Source organism: Carcharodon carcharias, chromosome 10 (genome assembly GCF_017639515.1).
Source record: "Carcharodon carcharias isolate sCarCar2 chromosome 10, sCarCar2.pri, whole genome shotgun sequence".
In the NCBI taxonomy this organism is placed as follows: domain Eukaryota; kingdom Metazoa; phylum Chordata; class Chondrichthyes; order Lamniformes; family Lamnidae; genus Carcharodon; species Carcharodon carcharias.
Window position 1 is genome coordinate 39,496,274 of NC_054476.1, and position 12,410 is coordinate 39,508,683.

Consider the following 12,410-nt stretch of genomic DNA (forward strand, 5'->3'; position numbering starts at 1 on the left):
GTAAGTGTTCTGGACTCCTGGTCGGTCAGTGGCAGATGGATCCCCTACCCGAGGAGCTCAGGCCTTTCACCTGGAGCAGGACCAGCCTCCTCTACCTGGGTGTCCATCTCTGCCCCGCTGAGGAATCCTGGCCGGCAAACTGGCAGGAACTGGAGACGAAAGTCACCGCTCGCCTGCGGCGCTGGACAGGACTGCTCCGAGTGCTATCTTACCGGGGTCGAGTTCTGGTCATAAACCAGCTGATCGCCGGCATGTTGTGGTATCGGCTGGTCACTTTGACCCCTCCCCCGGACTTTGTCACAAGAATCCAGAGATTATTAGTCGACTTCTTCTGGGACAAAAGATTGCACTGGGTCGCTGCCGAGGTTCTGAGTCTCCCGCTTAGGGAGGGTGGTCAGGCGCTAGTGTGCCTACGCACACAGGTGGCGACTTTCCGCCTTCAGTCCCTGCAGCGATACCTCTACGTTGAGCCTCCTCCTAGATGGTGTGCCCTGATGACGTATTTCTTCCGTCAGGTGCACGGCCTGAATTATGACGTGCAGCTCCTGTTTATAGAACAGCTGGGCCTCGGTGGCTCCTTGCAGGCGTTGCCCGTCTTTTACCAGGACCTGATCAAAGTCTGGAAAGTGGTCGCCTCGCGACGCAGCTCTCCCCCGTCAGGAGTAGCGGCTATCGTCAGAGAGCCGCTGCTCAGGAATCCGCCCCTCCGTCCTTTTCAGTGGTTGGCGGAGAGGAGGGCTGTGGCCGCAGGGGTGACCAGGATCGGGGACGTGCTGGGTGGCGGAGGACTGGGCTGGATGCTCCCGCAGGAGTTGGCACGACGCGCGTCTGTGAGTGTCCAGGTCGCAGCCGATGCCATCCAAGACCTGAGAACGGTCGTGCTCGGACCCGACGTTATTTTGGGTCTTGAGGTGGCCCAGGTGCGCGGTGGTCTTCCGTCTGAGCGTTCCCCTGTTCGGACGGAATTCCACATTGGCCCCAAGCCCCGAACCCTCCCTCGGGTGCTGGTGCCCCGCAATATGAGCCGCCTCGGGGACATGCCCTCTGTGCCTTTTGGCACAGCAAAGAGGGGCTTTTTGTATGGACTGCTGCTGCACACCTTCCATTTTCTCGCCCTTGTCCGTCGACCGGACACGCCCTGGCGTGCCTTGTTGCCGTCCGGCGGCGGAGGCCCTCGATGGGAGGCCCTCTACGGAGGTGTCCTCCCCCTTTCTATCGGGGACCTGGGTTGGAGGGTGTTGCATGCAGCAGTCCCTTATAATAAGAGGATGCATAGGTTCACGGACTCTCAGGACACATGCCCTTTTTGCGGTCTTGTGGAGTCCGTGGACCATGTATACATAGGGTGTTGTAGGCTGCACTCCCTTTTTAGTTATTTGAAAAACCTTTTATTGATGTTTTGTTTGCACTTCAGCCCCACGCTCCTGATCTATGGGCACCCGGTGCGGAGGGGGGTCGGGAAGGAGGAGGACCTCCTCGTGAACCTGCTCCTGGGCCTGGCCAAGTTGGCCATTAACAGGTCCAGGCAGCGGGCGATCGACGGGGGAGTCCCGCCCGATTGTTTGTCCCTCTTCCGCGGCTATGTTCGCTGCCGGATGTCCCTGGAGAAGGAGCACGCGGTGTCTGCTGGCACTCTCGAGGCCTTCCGTGCTCGGTGGGCACCGCGGGGACTGGGGTGTTTTGTTGACCCCTTTAATCACATTTTGATTTAAAGTTTGTAAGTTTCCTTTAAACTTTGTTCTTGGTTTTACAGCTGACCTGAATTAGGGGCTGTGCCTGATTTATCCCAATTTTGTTGATTTGGTTTTCATTTAAAAGATTATCAAGAGTTCAAATCTCACAATGGCAAACTATGAAATAATATAACTTCATCTGAAACAGATGGAAATGGGTTTGTACTCAAAAGAGTTACATCATTTAGGCTTGGCCTAAATAGCCAAGTGGTTATGGTACTGGGTTTGTAACCCCCAGATCAAGAGTTCAAATCTCACAATGGCAAACTATGAAACAATGTAACTTCATCTGAAACAGATGGAAACAGGTTTACTCAAAAGAGTATCAAGAGTTCAAATCTCACAATGGCAAACTATGAAACAATGTAACTTCATCTGAAACAGATGGAAACAGGTTTACTCAAAAGAGTATCAAGAGTTCAAATCTCACAATGGCAAACTATGAAACAATGTAACTTCATCTGAAACAGATGGAAACGGGTTTGTACTCAAAAGAGTTACATTAGAAATTGTGCTCGCTTCGGCAGCACATATACTAAAATTGGAACGATACAGAGAAGATTAGCATGGCCCCTGCGCAAGGATGACACGCAAATTCGTGAAGCATTCCATATTTTTTTTTTCTGGTCCGGGACATCATCCACCATTCCCAGAGGGCTGGTCTGTCGAGCGCCTTCCTGTCTCTCGATCAGGAGAAGGCGTTCGACAGGGTGGATCACGGATACTTACTCAGAACTCTGCGAGCTTTCGGGTTCGGGACGCATTTTGTCGCCCGGATCCGACTTCTGTACACTGCCGCGGAGTGTCTAGTGAAGGTTAACGGGTCCCTGACGGCGCCCCTTTGCTTTGGGAGAGGGGTACGTCAGGGCTGCCCCCTGTCTGGCCAGTTGTATTCTATTTGCGTGGAGCCTTTCCTGCGCCTCTTGCGGAGGAGGTTGTCGGGATTGGTTCTGCGCGGGCCGGGCATCGGGGTGGTCCTTTCGGCTTACGCCGATGACGTGCTCCTTATGTTTAGTGACCCGGCTGACCTGCGGAGGATGCGCGAGTGCCAGGAGGTCTACTCTGCCGCTTCTTCTGCCAGGATCAACTGGGGTAAGTGTTCTGGACTCCTGGTCGGTCAGTGGCAGATGGATCCCCTACCCGAGGAGCTCAGGCCTTTCACCTGGAGCAGGACCAGCCTCCTCTACCTGGGTGTCCATCTCTGCCCCGCTGAGGAATCCTGGCCGGCAAACTGGCTGGTGAAGACATCGCCTCCCCCTGCAAGAAGATCATCACACCCCACCCAACATCCACCTTTCACTGGAGACACCCACCTGGACTCTTCCCTTTTCCCTCCTGTGCCTCCCTGTCCTTCACTCCTCTCCCTCCTCTCCTCTCCTGTACAAAAGGGGGAGGTTATTACTACCTCCCTCCCTAGGGAGGAACATTGTATATTTAATAAAAAAAAATATATATATATTAAAAAATATATATAATTTAAAAAAAAAAAATGGCCAATCCTTCCCAGGGTGGGTGTGGCTCTGGCCTTAAAGCCAGTTCAACATCTCCTGTGGCCGGGCCCTCGAGGGCTAATGTGGAGGCGGCTTTGTCACCGGTGGCAGGGCCTACAAAAAAGACTTATGCGGGGGTGGTTGCTTCTGCAGCTCCTGCTGCTCCCGTTGCCCTGTCGCCATTCCGTCTCCTCACCAGGGCCCTCGGGGTAAAATGCTACGCTCACCCTGAGATGACTATTGAGGCCTGCGTTAAGGCTATGGCTGGGGTTGTCGGCCCCTCAGCCATTGTCGCGGCCTCAAAGATGTATGGGAGGGCCATCTTTTTCTTGAGGTCCGAGCGGGCGGTGCGGCTCGCCCTGCAGAAGGGGCTCACTGTGGGCGGGACTTTTCTGGCGGTGGATCCCCTTGAGGCCACCGCCCAGAGGATTGTTATTTCAAATGTCCCGCCCTTTATACCATGTGGGCTCCTCCTCCCCCACCTTAATAAGCTGGGGGAGGTCAGGTCGGGGGTTGCACCAGTCCCGCTCGGCCTCAAAGACTCGGCCCTCCGCCACGTGTACTCCTTCCGGCGCCAAGTTTTCGTCCGCTTGGCCCGGGAGGAGTGCCTGGAGGGGGCCTTCTCAGTTAATTTTGAGGGGACCGCCTATCGGGTCTTCTGGACCGCGGAGGGTGTGCGGTGCCATGCCTGTAAGGAGGTGGGGCACGTAAGAAAGAACTGCCCCGCCTCCAAGGCCACGAGCCCCACCCAAGCGGCCGCGGCTGGCACCGCCCCTCCTCCCCCCGCCACCACTCCATCTCCCTCCCCGCAAGGGGAAGCGACCCCGGCAGCAGCTGCCATCTCGGCTGCCGGTGAGGCGGGGGGAGAGCCCCCGCGCCGTAAGAAGGCGCGGAGGAAGACCCGAAATTTGGAGGCGGCCCCTGAAACGCCCCAAACCCCCCAAACACATGGAAAAACCGGCTCGGGGGAAAAAACATCATCCGGCCCCGGCGTCATGTCCGCGTGTGCTCCCGGGTCCGTGGGCGCTAAGGCGCCAAGTGCTGGGCCCGGCGTCGTCCCTGCGCGTGCTCCCGGGGCCGGCGGGGAAAAGACGCGGGACCCCGAGCCGGGGAAACAAACATCAAAAACCCAGAGGGTGGAGTGTCCGGGAGGGCTGGACAAGGAGGAGGGGGCCTCGGAAATGGAGGTCTCCCTAGCCCCCAGCCTGACCCGGAAGAGACGTCACGCTTCGGAGGAGGAAGTGGGCGACGCCCAAACTGAAGAAGTTGGGCGTGTCCCTTCCCCTGATGAAGAGGTGGTGGCGTCTCCACCCAGTAAAACCTCGCCCTGCCCTCTGGGGGAACCCGAAACTCCTACCCCTACCACTGTTCCCCCTACCAGTCTGCTGCAGTCCCCTGAACAGGACCCCTCGGAGGTCACTGAGGGCATCTCCCTTGAGGTGGTGTCCATCTCCAGTGCACTTAACACCCCTGAGGTACCTTCTGGCTCGTCGGGGGACTGCAACTTTGAAAATTTAAAAAATATAAATGCGTCATTGGGTGGCGGCGAAAAGGAGGGCCTTCCCGCTCCCTCCCAAACCTTGACACCGGGCGTCCTATGTTTAGGTCAGGAGCTTGTCCTGAGCTCCCCGGATGACCCGGTGCCGGGAGGAGAGCGGGCATCAGAACTGCCGCTGCCCTCTGGCCCAAAAAGTTTAGAGGAGACCAGAGAGGACTCCTCTGGCCTTGATCCTGGGGGTGGGATCGAGGCACAGATAGAGCCAGCTGGCAGCTCCGACTCAGCCCCTATACTCAATGTGGGGGAGGGGTCGGAAGCTGGAGGCGACGACCCGGAGGAGGACGAGGTGTCGGTGGTGAGCGTTGGGGATTACGCGGAGTCGCTCTCAAGCGAGGCGGTGGATCCCCTGGTGCCCTCTACTGACTCCCCCCTCATCCCCCCAAGGGAACTCCGGGACTTTTTGTCGGGGCACCGCGGTCGCCGAGACAGGGTTCAGTTGGCCTTGGACCGGTGGCATTCGTTTCCGCTGGTGTTCTGGTCCACTCGCGAGGCTCTCAAGTCTCCTGAGTTGGATAGGAACGCGCGGCGGAGGGTCCAAACGTTTCTCGCTGGGCTCCTGAAGGAGAGGAAGGACTAAAAAGTCCTCTTCTTCTTTTTAAATGACTTAAGGTGAAGGTTTGATGTACCTTTGACAATGAAGACCACTATAGCCAGCCTCAACATCCGCGGCAGCAGGGGCGCACAGCGCAGGTTCCAGAACTTCTCGGTCCTCAGGGACGGGAAGTATGCGTTGTGCTTCCTGCAAGAAACCCATACCGTTCCGGGAGACGAAGCCACGTGGCTCCTGGAATGGCGAGGGGGGGTCTACATGAGTCACCTAGCCTCCAATTCTGGCGGGGTGGCTATCTTGTTGGCCCCGCATTTTCAGCCGGAGATCTTGGGGGTCAAGGAGCCGGTGCCAGGCCGGTTGCTGCACCTGACTGTGCGTCTGGGGGGGGCGGTGCTTCACTTTGTGAATGTGTACGCTCCCCTGGGCACGCAGCAGCAAGCGAGCTTCTTTGAAGAAGTGTCCACTCATCTTGGCTCCATCGACGCTGGCGAGTGCATCGTCCTCGGGGGGGATTTCAATTGCACCCTCGGGGTCCGGGACCGTCACGGTACCCCGCACTGCACGCGAGGTGTGAGTAAGTTGCGGGACCTGGTCAGGTCCTTCGACTTAGTGGACGTCTGGCGAAATCTCCATCCTGACTCCAGCGTGTTCACCTTTGTGTCACCTGGAGTCGGAGCGTCCAGACTCGACCGCCTTTACGTTTCGAAGGCGTACGTGTCCTGCGTTCCGGCTGCTTCTATACAGCAGGTTCCGTGCACGGACCACCGTCTGGTGTGGGCGGAGCTCACTTCGTTCTGCGCTCGGACGGGGTCCGCGTACTGGCATTTTAATAACCTGTTGTTGGAAGACCAGCGGTTCCTGGACTCGTTCCGTCGCTTCTGGGCCGGCTGGAGAAGGAAGCGGGGAGGCTTCCCCTCCTTGAGGCTATGGTGGGACGTGGGCAAGACTCACGTCCGCGTTTTCTGTCAAGAGTACGCGAAGGGGTCGACAAAGAGACGCAAATCCAGGGTCGAGGAGTTGGAGAAGGAGGTGCTGGACCTGGAGGCACGTCTCCGTCAGCCCGACGCGGACCCGGCCCTGCGGTCGGTGTACGATGAGAGGAAGGGCGCGCTGCGGGACCTGCAACTGGTCGGGTCTCGGGGCGCGTTCGTGAGGTCGCGGATCTGTTTCCTTAAGGAGATGGACCGTGGCTCTCCCTTCTTCTACTCACTGGAAAAAAGGCACGGGGTCCGTAAGCAGCTCTTTACGCTGCTGGCCGACGACGGATCCCTTGTCTCGGATCCGGAGGGCATCAGGGCCATTGCCCGAGATTACTACACTGCCCTGTTCTCTCCGGATCCGTCCAGTGAGGAAGCTTGCAGAGTTTTGTGGGAGGACCTGCCGCAGGTCGGCCCGGAGTGCGCCGGAAAGCTCGACTCCCCTATAAGTCTGGGGGAGCTGACCGGCGCACTCGACGGTCTTTCTAGGGGCAAAACCCCGGGACTAGACGGGCTGACCGTGGAGTTCTTCAGGGCGTTCTGGGACGTCTTGGGGAGCGACTTCGCGGGGGTCCTGGGGGAGAGCATTGCTACCGGGGAGATGCCCCTTTCGTGGCGCAGGGCCGTGATTGCCCTGCTGCCGAAGAAGGGGGATCTCCGCCTTCTTAAAAACTGGCGCCCGGTCTCCCTCCTCAGCACGGACTACAAAATCTTCGCCCGAGCCATGTCTTCTCGGCTCGGCACCGTGCTGGACCACATGATCCACCCTGACCAGTCCTACACCGTCCCGGACCGAACCATTTATGATAACATCCATCTGGTCCGGGACATCATCCACCATTCCCAGAGGGCTGGTCTGTCGAGCGCCTTCCTGTCTCTCGATCAGGAGAAGGCGTTCGACAGGGTGGATCACGAATACTTACTCGGAACTCTGCGAGCTTTCGGGTTCGGGACGCATTTTGTCGCCCGGATCCGACTTCTGTACACCGCCGCGGAGTGTCTAGTGAAGGTTAACGGGTCCCTGACGGCGCCCCTTCGCTTTGGGAGAGGGGTACGTCAGGGCTGCCCCCTGTCTGGCCAGTTGTATTCTATCTGCGTGGAGCCTTTCCTGCGCCTCTTGCGGAGGAGGTTGTCGGGATTGGTTCTGCGCGGGCCGGGCATCGGGGTGGTCCTTTCGGCTTACGCCGATGACGTGCTCCTTATGTTTAGTGACCCGGCTGACCTGCGGAGGATGCGCGAGTGCCAGGAGGTCTACTCTGCCGCTTCTTCTGCCAGGATCAACTGGGGTAAATGTTCTGGACTCCTGGTCGGTCAGTGGCAGATGGATCCCCTACCCGAGGAGCTCAGGCCTTTCACCTGGAGCAGGACCAGCCTCCTCTACCTGGGGGTCCATCTCTGCCCCGCTGAGGAATCCTGGCCGGCAAACTGGCAGGAACTGGAGACGAAAGTCACCGCTCGCCTGCGGCGCTGGACAGGACTGCTCCGAGTGCTATCTTACCGAGGTCGAGTTCTGGTCATAAACCAGCTGATCGCCGCCATGTTGTGGTATCGGCTGGTCACTTTGACCCCTCCCCCGGACTTTGTCACAAGAATCCAGAGATTGTTAGTCGACTTCTTCTGGGACAAAAGATTGCACTGGGTCGCTGCTGAGGTTCTGAGTCTCCCGCTTAGGGAGGGTGGTCAGGCGCTAGTGTGCCTACGCACACAGGTGGCGACTTTCCGCCTTCAGACCCTGCAGCGATACCTCTACGTCGAGCCTCCTCCTAGATGGTGTGCCCTGATGACGTATTTCCTCCGTCAGGTGCACGGCCTGAATTATGACGTGCAGCTCCTGTTTATAGAACAGCTGGGCCTCGGTGGCTCCTTGCAGGCGTTGCCCGTCTTTTACCAGGACCTGATCAAAGTCTGGAAAGTGGTCGCCTCGCAACGCAGCTCTCCCCCGTCAGGAGTAGCGGCTATCGTCAGAGAGCCGCTGCTCAGGAATCCGCCCCTCCGTCCTTTTCAGTGGTTGGCGGAGAGGAGGGCTGTGGCCGCAGGGGTGACCAGAATCGGGGACGTGCTGGGTGGTGGAGGACTGGGCTGGATGCTCCCGCAGGAGTTGGCGCGACGCGCGTCTGTGAGTGTCCAGGTCGCAGCCGATGCCATCCAAGACCTGAGAACGGTCGTGCTCGGACCTGACGTTATTTTGGGTCTTGAGGCGGCCCAGGTGCGCGGTGGTCTTCCGTCTGAGCGTTCCCCTGTTCGGACGGAGTTCCACATTGGCCCCAAGCCCCGAACCCTCCCTCGGGTGCTGGTGCCCCGCAATATGAGCCGCCTCGGGGACATGCCCTCTGTGCCTTTTGGCACGGCAAAGAGGAGCTTTTTGTACGGACTGCTGCTGCACACCTTCCATTTTCTCGCCCTTGTCCGTCGACCGGACACGCCCTGGCGTGCCTTGTTGCCGTCCGGCGGCGGAAGCCCCCGATGGGAGGCCCTCTACGGAGGTGTCCTCCCCCTTTCTATCGGAGACCTGGGTTGGAGGGTGTTGCATGCAGCAGTCCCTTATAATAAGAGGATGCATTGGTTCGCGGACTCTCAGGACACGTGCCCTTTTTGCGGTCTTGTGGAGTCCGTGGACCATGTATACATAGGGTGTTGTAGGCTGCACTCCCTTTTTAGTTATTTGAAAAACCTTTTATTGATGTTTTGTTTGCACTTCAGCCCCACGCTCCTGATCTATGGGCACCCGGTGCGGAAGGGGGTCGGGAAGGAGGAGGACCTCCTCGTGAACCTGCTCCTGGGCCTGGCCAAGTTGGCCATTAACAGGTCCAGGCAGCGGGCGATCGACGGGGGAGTCCCGCCCGATTGTTTGTCCCTCTTCCGCGGCTACGTTCGCTGCCGGATGTCCCTGGAGAAGGAGCACGCGGTGTCTGCTGGCACTCTCGAGGCCTTCCGTGCTCGGTGGGCACCGCGGGGACTGGGGTGTTTTGTTGACCCCTTTAATCACATTTTGATTTAAAGTTTGTAAGTTTCCTTTAAAACTTTGTTCTTGGTTTTACAGCTGACCTGAATTAGGGGCTGTGCCTGATTTATCCCAATTTTGTTGATTTGGTTTTCATTTAAAAGATTATCAAGAGTTCATTTTCCTAACGATCTCGTGGAGGTAATTGTGGATTCAGTTGGTTTCCTGGTACTGAGGAGAGAAGGTGTGTGGTGTTGGTGTTGCTGCTCCTCAGTGTTTCAACTGTTTCTGCTGCTGCCTTTGGGGTTGTTGCTTCTGCTGTGTGCTGCTGCTGCTTCTGCTGCTGCTCCTCCAGTGCTGCCAAAGGAGAGAGAGGGAGAGAAGAGAACAGTTGCTACTGTTGCTACAGGACAGGAAGGCCAGGAGGCCAGGATTGAGTTGGAAAACAACATCCTAGGTGGGTGTCTGAACTGTGTATTTTTGTTTAAGGTGGGGGCAATTAAGGACTGTGTTTTTGTAGGGGGAGGCAAGAAGACTGCCAGAGGAGTTGGGGAAGGAAGAGCGGGAGGGTGTGTGTGTGTGCTGAAACCATCTTTCTGCCACCCCTCCCCCCAACCCAGCCCTTTTCCCAGTAAGGCCAGCAATAGCTGGTGAAGACATCGCCTCCCCCTGCCTGAAGAACATCAGGCCCCCACCCACCGTCCATCCACCATCGAGGACACCCACCAGGACATTTACCTCTTTCCCTCCTGTGCCTCCCTGTCTTTTACTCCTCTCCCTCCTCTCCTCTCCTGCCTAAAAGAGGGGAGGTTGTTTCTACCTCTCTTCCCCCACCCCCTTTCCTCCCTATATTTCTAAAAAAAAATAAAAAGAAAAAAACAAAATGGCCAATCCTTCCCGGGGTGGGCGTGGCTCTGGCCCTAAGGCCAATTCACCATCACCTGTGGCCGGGCCCTCGAGGGCTAATGTGGAGGCGGTTTTGTCACCGGTGGCAGGGCCTCAAAAAAAGAAAACTTATGCGGGGGTGGTTGCTTCTGCGGCTCCAGCTGCTCCCGCTGCCCTGTCACCTTTCCGCCTCCTGACCAGGGCCCTTGGGGTAAAGAGCTATGCTCACCCTGAAATGACAATAGAGGCCTGCGTAAAGGCTACGGCTGGGGTCGTCGGCCCCTCAGCCATTGTCGCGGCCTCTAAAATGTATGGGAAGGCCATATTCTTCTTGAGGTCCGAGCGGGCGGTGCACCTCGCCCTGCAAAAAGGACTCACTGTGGGCGGGACTTTTCTGGCGGTGGACCCCCTTGAGGCCACCGCCCAGAGAATTATTATTTCGAACATCCCGCCTTTTCTATCCAGTGAGCTCCTCCTCCCCCACCTTAATAAATTGGGGGAGGTCAGGTCGGGGGTTGCACCAATCCCGCTCGGCCTCAAAGACTCGGCCCTCCGCCATGTGTACTCCTTCCGGCGCCAGGTATTTGTCCGCTTGGCCCAGGAGGAGTGCCTGGAGGGGGCCTTCGTTATCAATTTTGAGGGGACCGCCTATCGGGTCTTCTGGACCGTGGAGGGCGTGCGGTGCCATGCTTGTAAGGAGGCGGGGCACGTGAGGAAGAACTGCCCCGCCTCCAAGGCTACGAGCCCCACCCAAGTGGCCACGGCTGGCACCGCCCCTCCTCCCCCCGCCACCACTCCATCTCCCTCCCCGCAAGGGGAAGCGACGCCGGCGGCCACTGCCATCTCGGCTGCCGGTGAGGCGGGGGGAGAGCCCCCACGCCGTAAGAAGGCGCAGAGGAAGACCCGCAACCTGGAGGCGGCCCCTGAAACGCCCCAAAACCCCCAAACACCTGCAAGCACCGGCTCGGGGGAAAAGACAACATCCGGCCCCGGCGTCGTGTCCGCGTGTGCTCCCGGGCCCGTGGGTGCTAAGGCGCCGAGTGCTGGGCCCGGCGTCGTCCCTGCGCGTGCTCCCGGGGCCGGCGGGGAAGGGACGCGGGACCCCGAGCCGGGGTATCTAACACCCTAAACCCAGAGGGTGGAGTGTCCGGGAGGGCTGGACAAGGAGGAGGGGGCCTCGGAAATGGAGGTCTCCCTAGCCCCCAGCCTGACCCGGAAGAGACGTCACGCTTCGGAGGAGGAGGTGGGTGATGCCCAAACTGAAGAAGTTGGGTGTGTCCCTTCCCCCGATGAAGAGGTGGTGGCGTCTCCACCAAGTAAAATCTCGCCCTGTCCTCTGGGGGAACTCAAAACCCCTGCACCGACTCCCACCACTATTACCCCTGTCAACCTGCTGCAGTCCCCTGAACAGGGCCCCTCGGGGGTCACTGAAGGCACCTCCCTTGAGGTGGTGCCCGACTCAGAGACCCTCGATACCCCCGAGGTACCTTCTGGCTCATCGGGGGACTGCAACTTTCAAAATTTAAAAAATGTCAACGGGTCATTGGGTGGCGGCGAAAAGGAAGGCCTTCCCGCTCCCTCCCAAACCTTAGCACCGGGCGTCCTAGTTTTAGGTCAGGAGCTTGTCCTGAGCTCCCCGGACGACCCGGTGCCGGGAGGAGAGCGGGCATCAGAACTGCCGCTGCCCTCTGACCCAAAACGTTTAGAGGAGACCAGAGAGGACCCCTCTGGCCTTGATCCTGGGGGTGGGATCGAGGTACAGGTGGGGCCAGCTGGCAGCTCCGAATCAGCCCCCGTACTCAATGCGGGGGAGGGGTCGGAAGCTGGAGGCGACGACCTGGAGGAGGACGGGGTGTCCGTGGTGAGCGCTGGAGATTACGCTGAGTCGCTCTCAAGCGAGGCGGTGGATCCCCTGGTGCCCTCCACTGACTCCCCCCTCATCCCCCCAAGGGAACTCCGGGACTTTTTGGCGAGTCATCGCGGTCGCCGAGACAGGGTTCAGTTGGCCTTGGACCGGTGGCATTCTTTTCCGCTGGTGTTCTGGTCCACTCGCGAGGCTCTCAAGTCCCCTGAGTTGGATAGGAACGCGCGGCGGAGGGTCCAAACGTTTCTCGCTGGGCTCCTGAAGGAGAGGAAGGACTAAAAAGTCCTCTTCTTCTTTTTAATGACTTAAGGTGAAGGTTTGATGTACCTTTGACAATGAAGACGACTATAGCCAGCCTCAACATCCGCGGCAGCAGGGCCGCACAGCGCAGGTTCCAGAACTTCTCGGTCCT

General features: G+C 58.5%; 1 non-coding gene across 1 annotated transcript; it reads left to right on the forward strand.

The window, feature by feature from the left end:
- The first annotated feature begins 2,244 nt into the window (after nucleotides 1-2,244).
- LOC121283666 lies at nucleotides 2,245-2,351 on the forward strand. Its single transcript, XR_005944315.1, has one exon. It is a non-coding gene; the product is annotated as a U6 spliceosomal RNA (small nuclear RNA).
- Nucleotides 2,352-12,410: the final 10,059 nt, after the last annotated feature.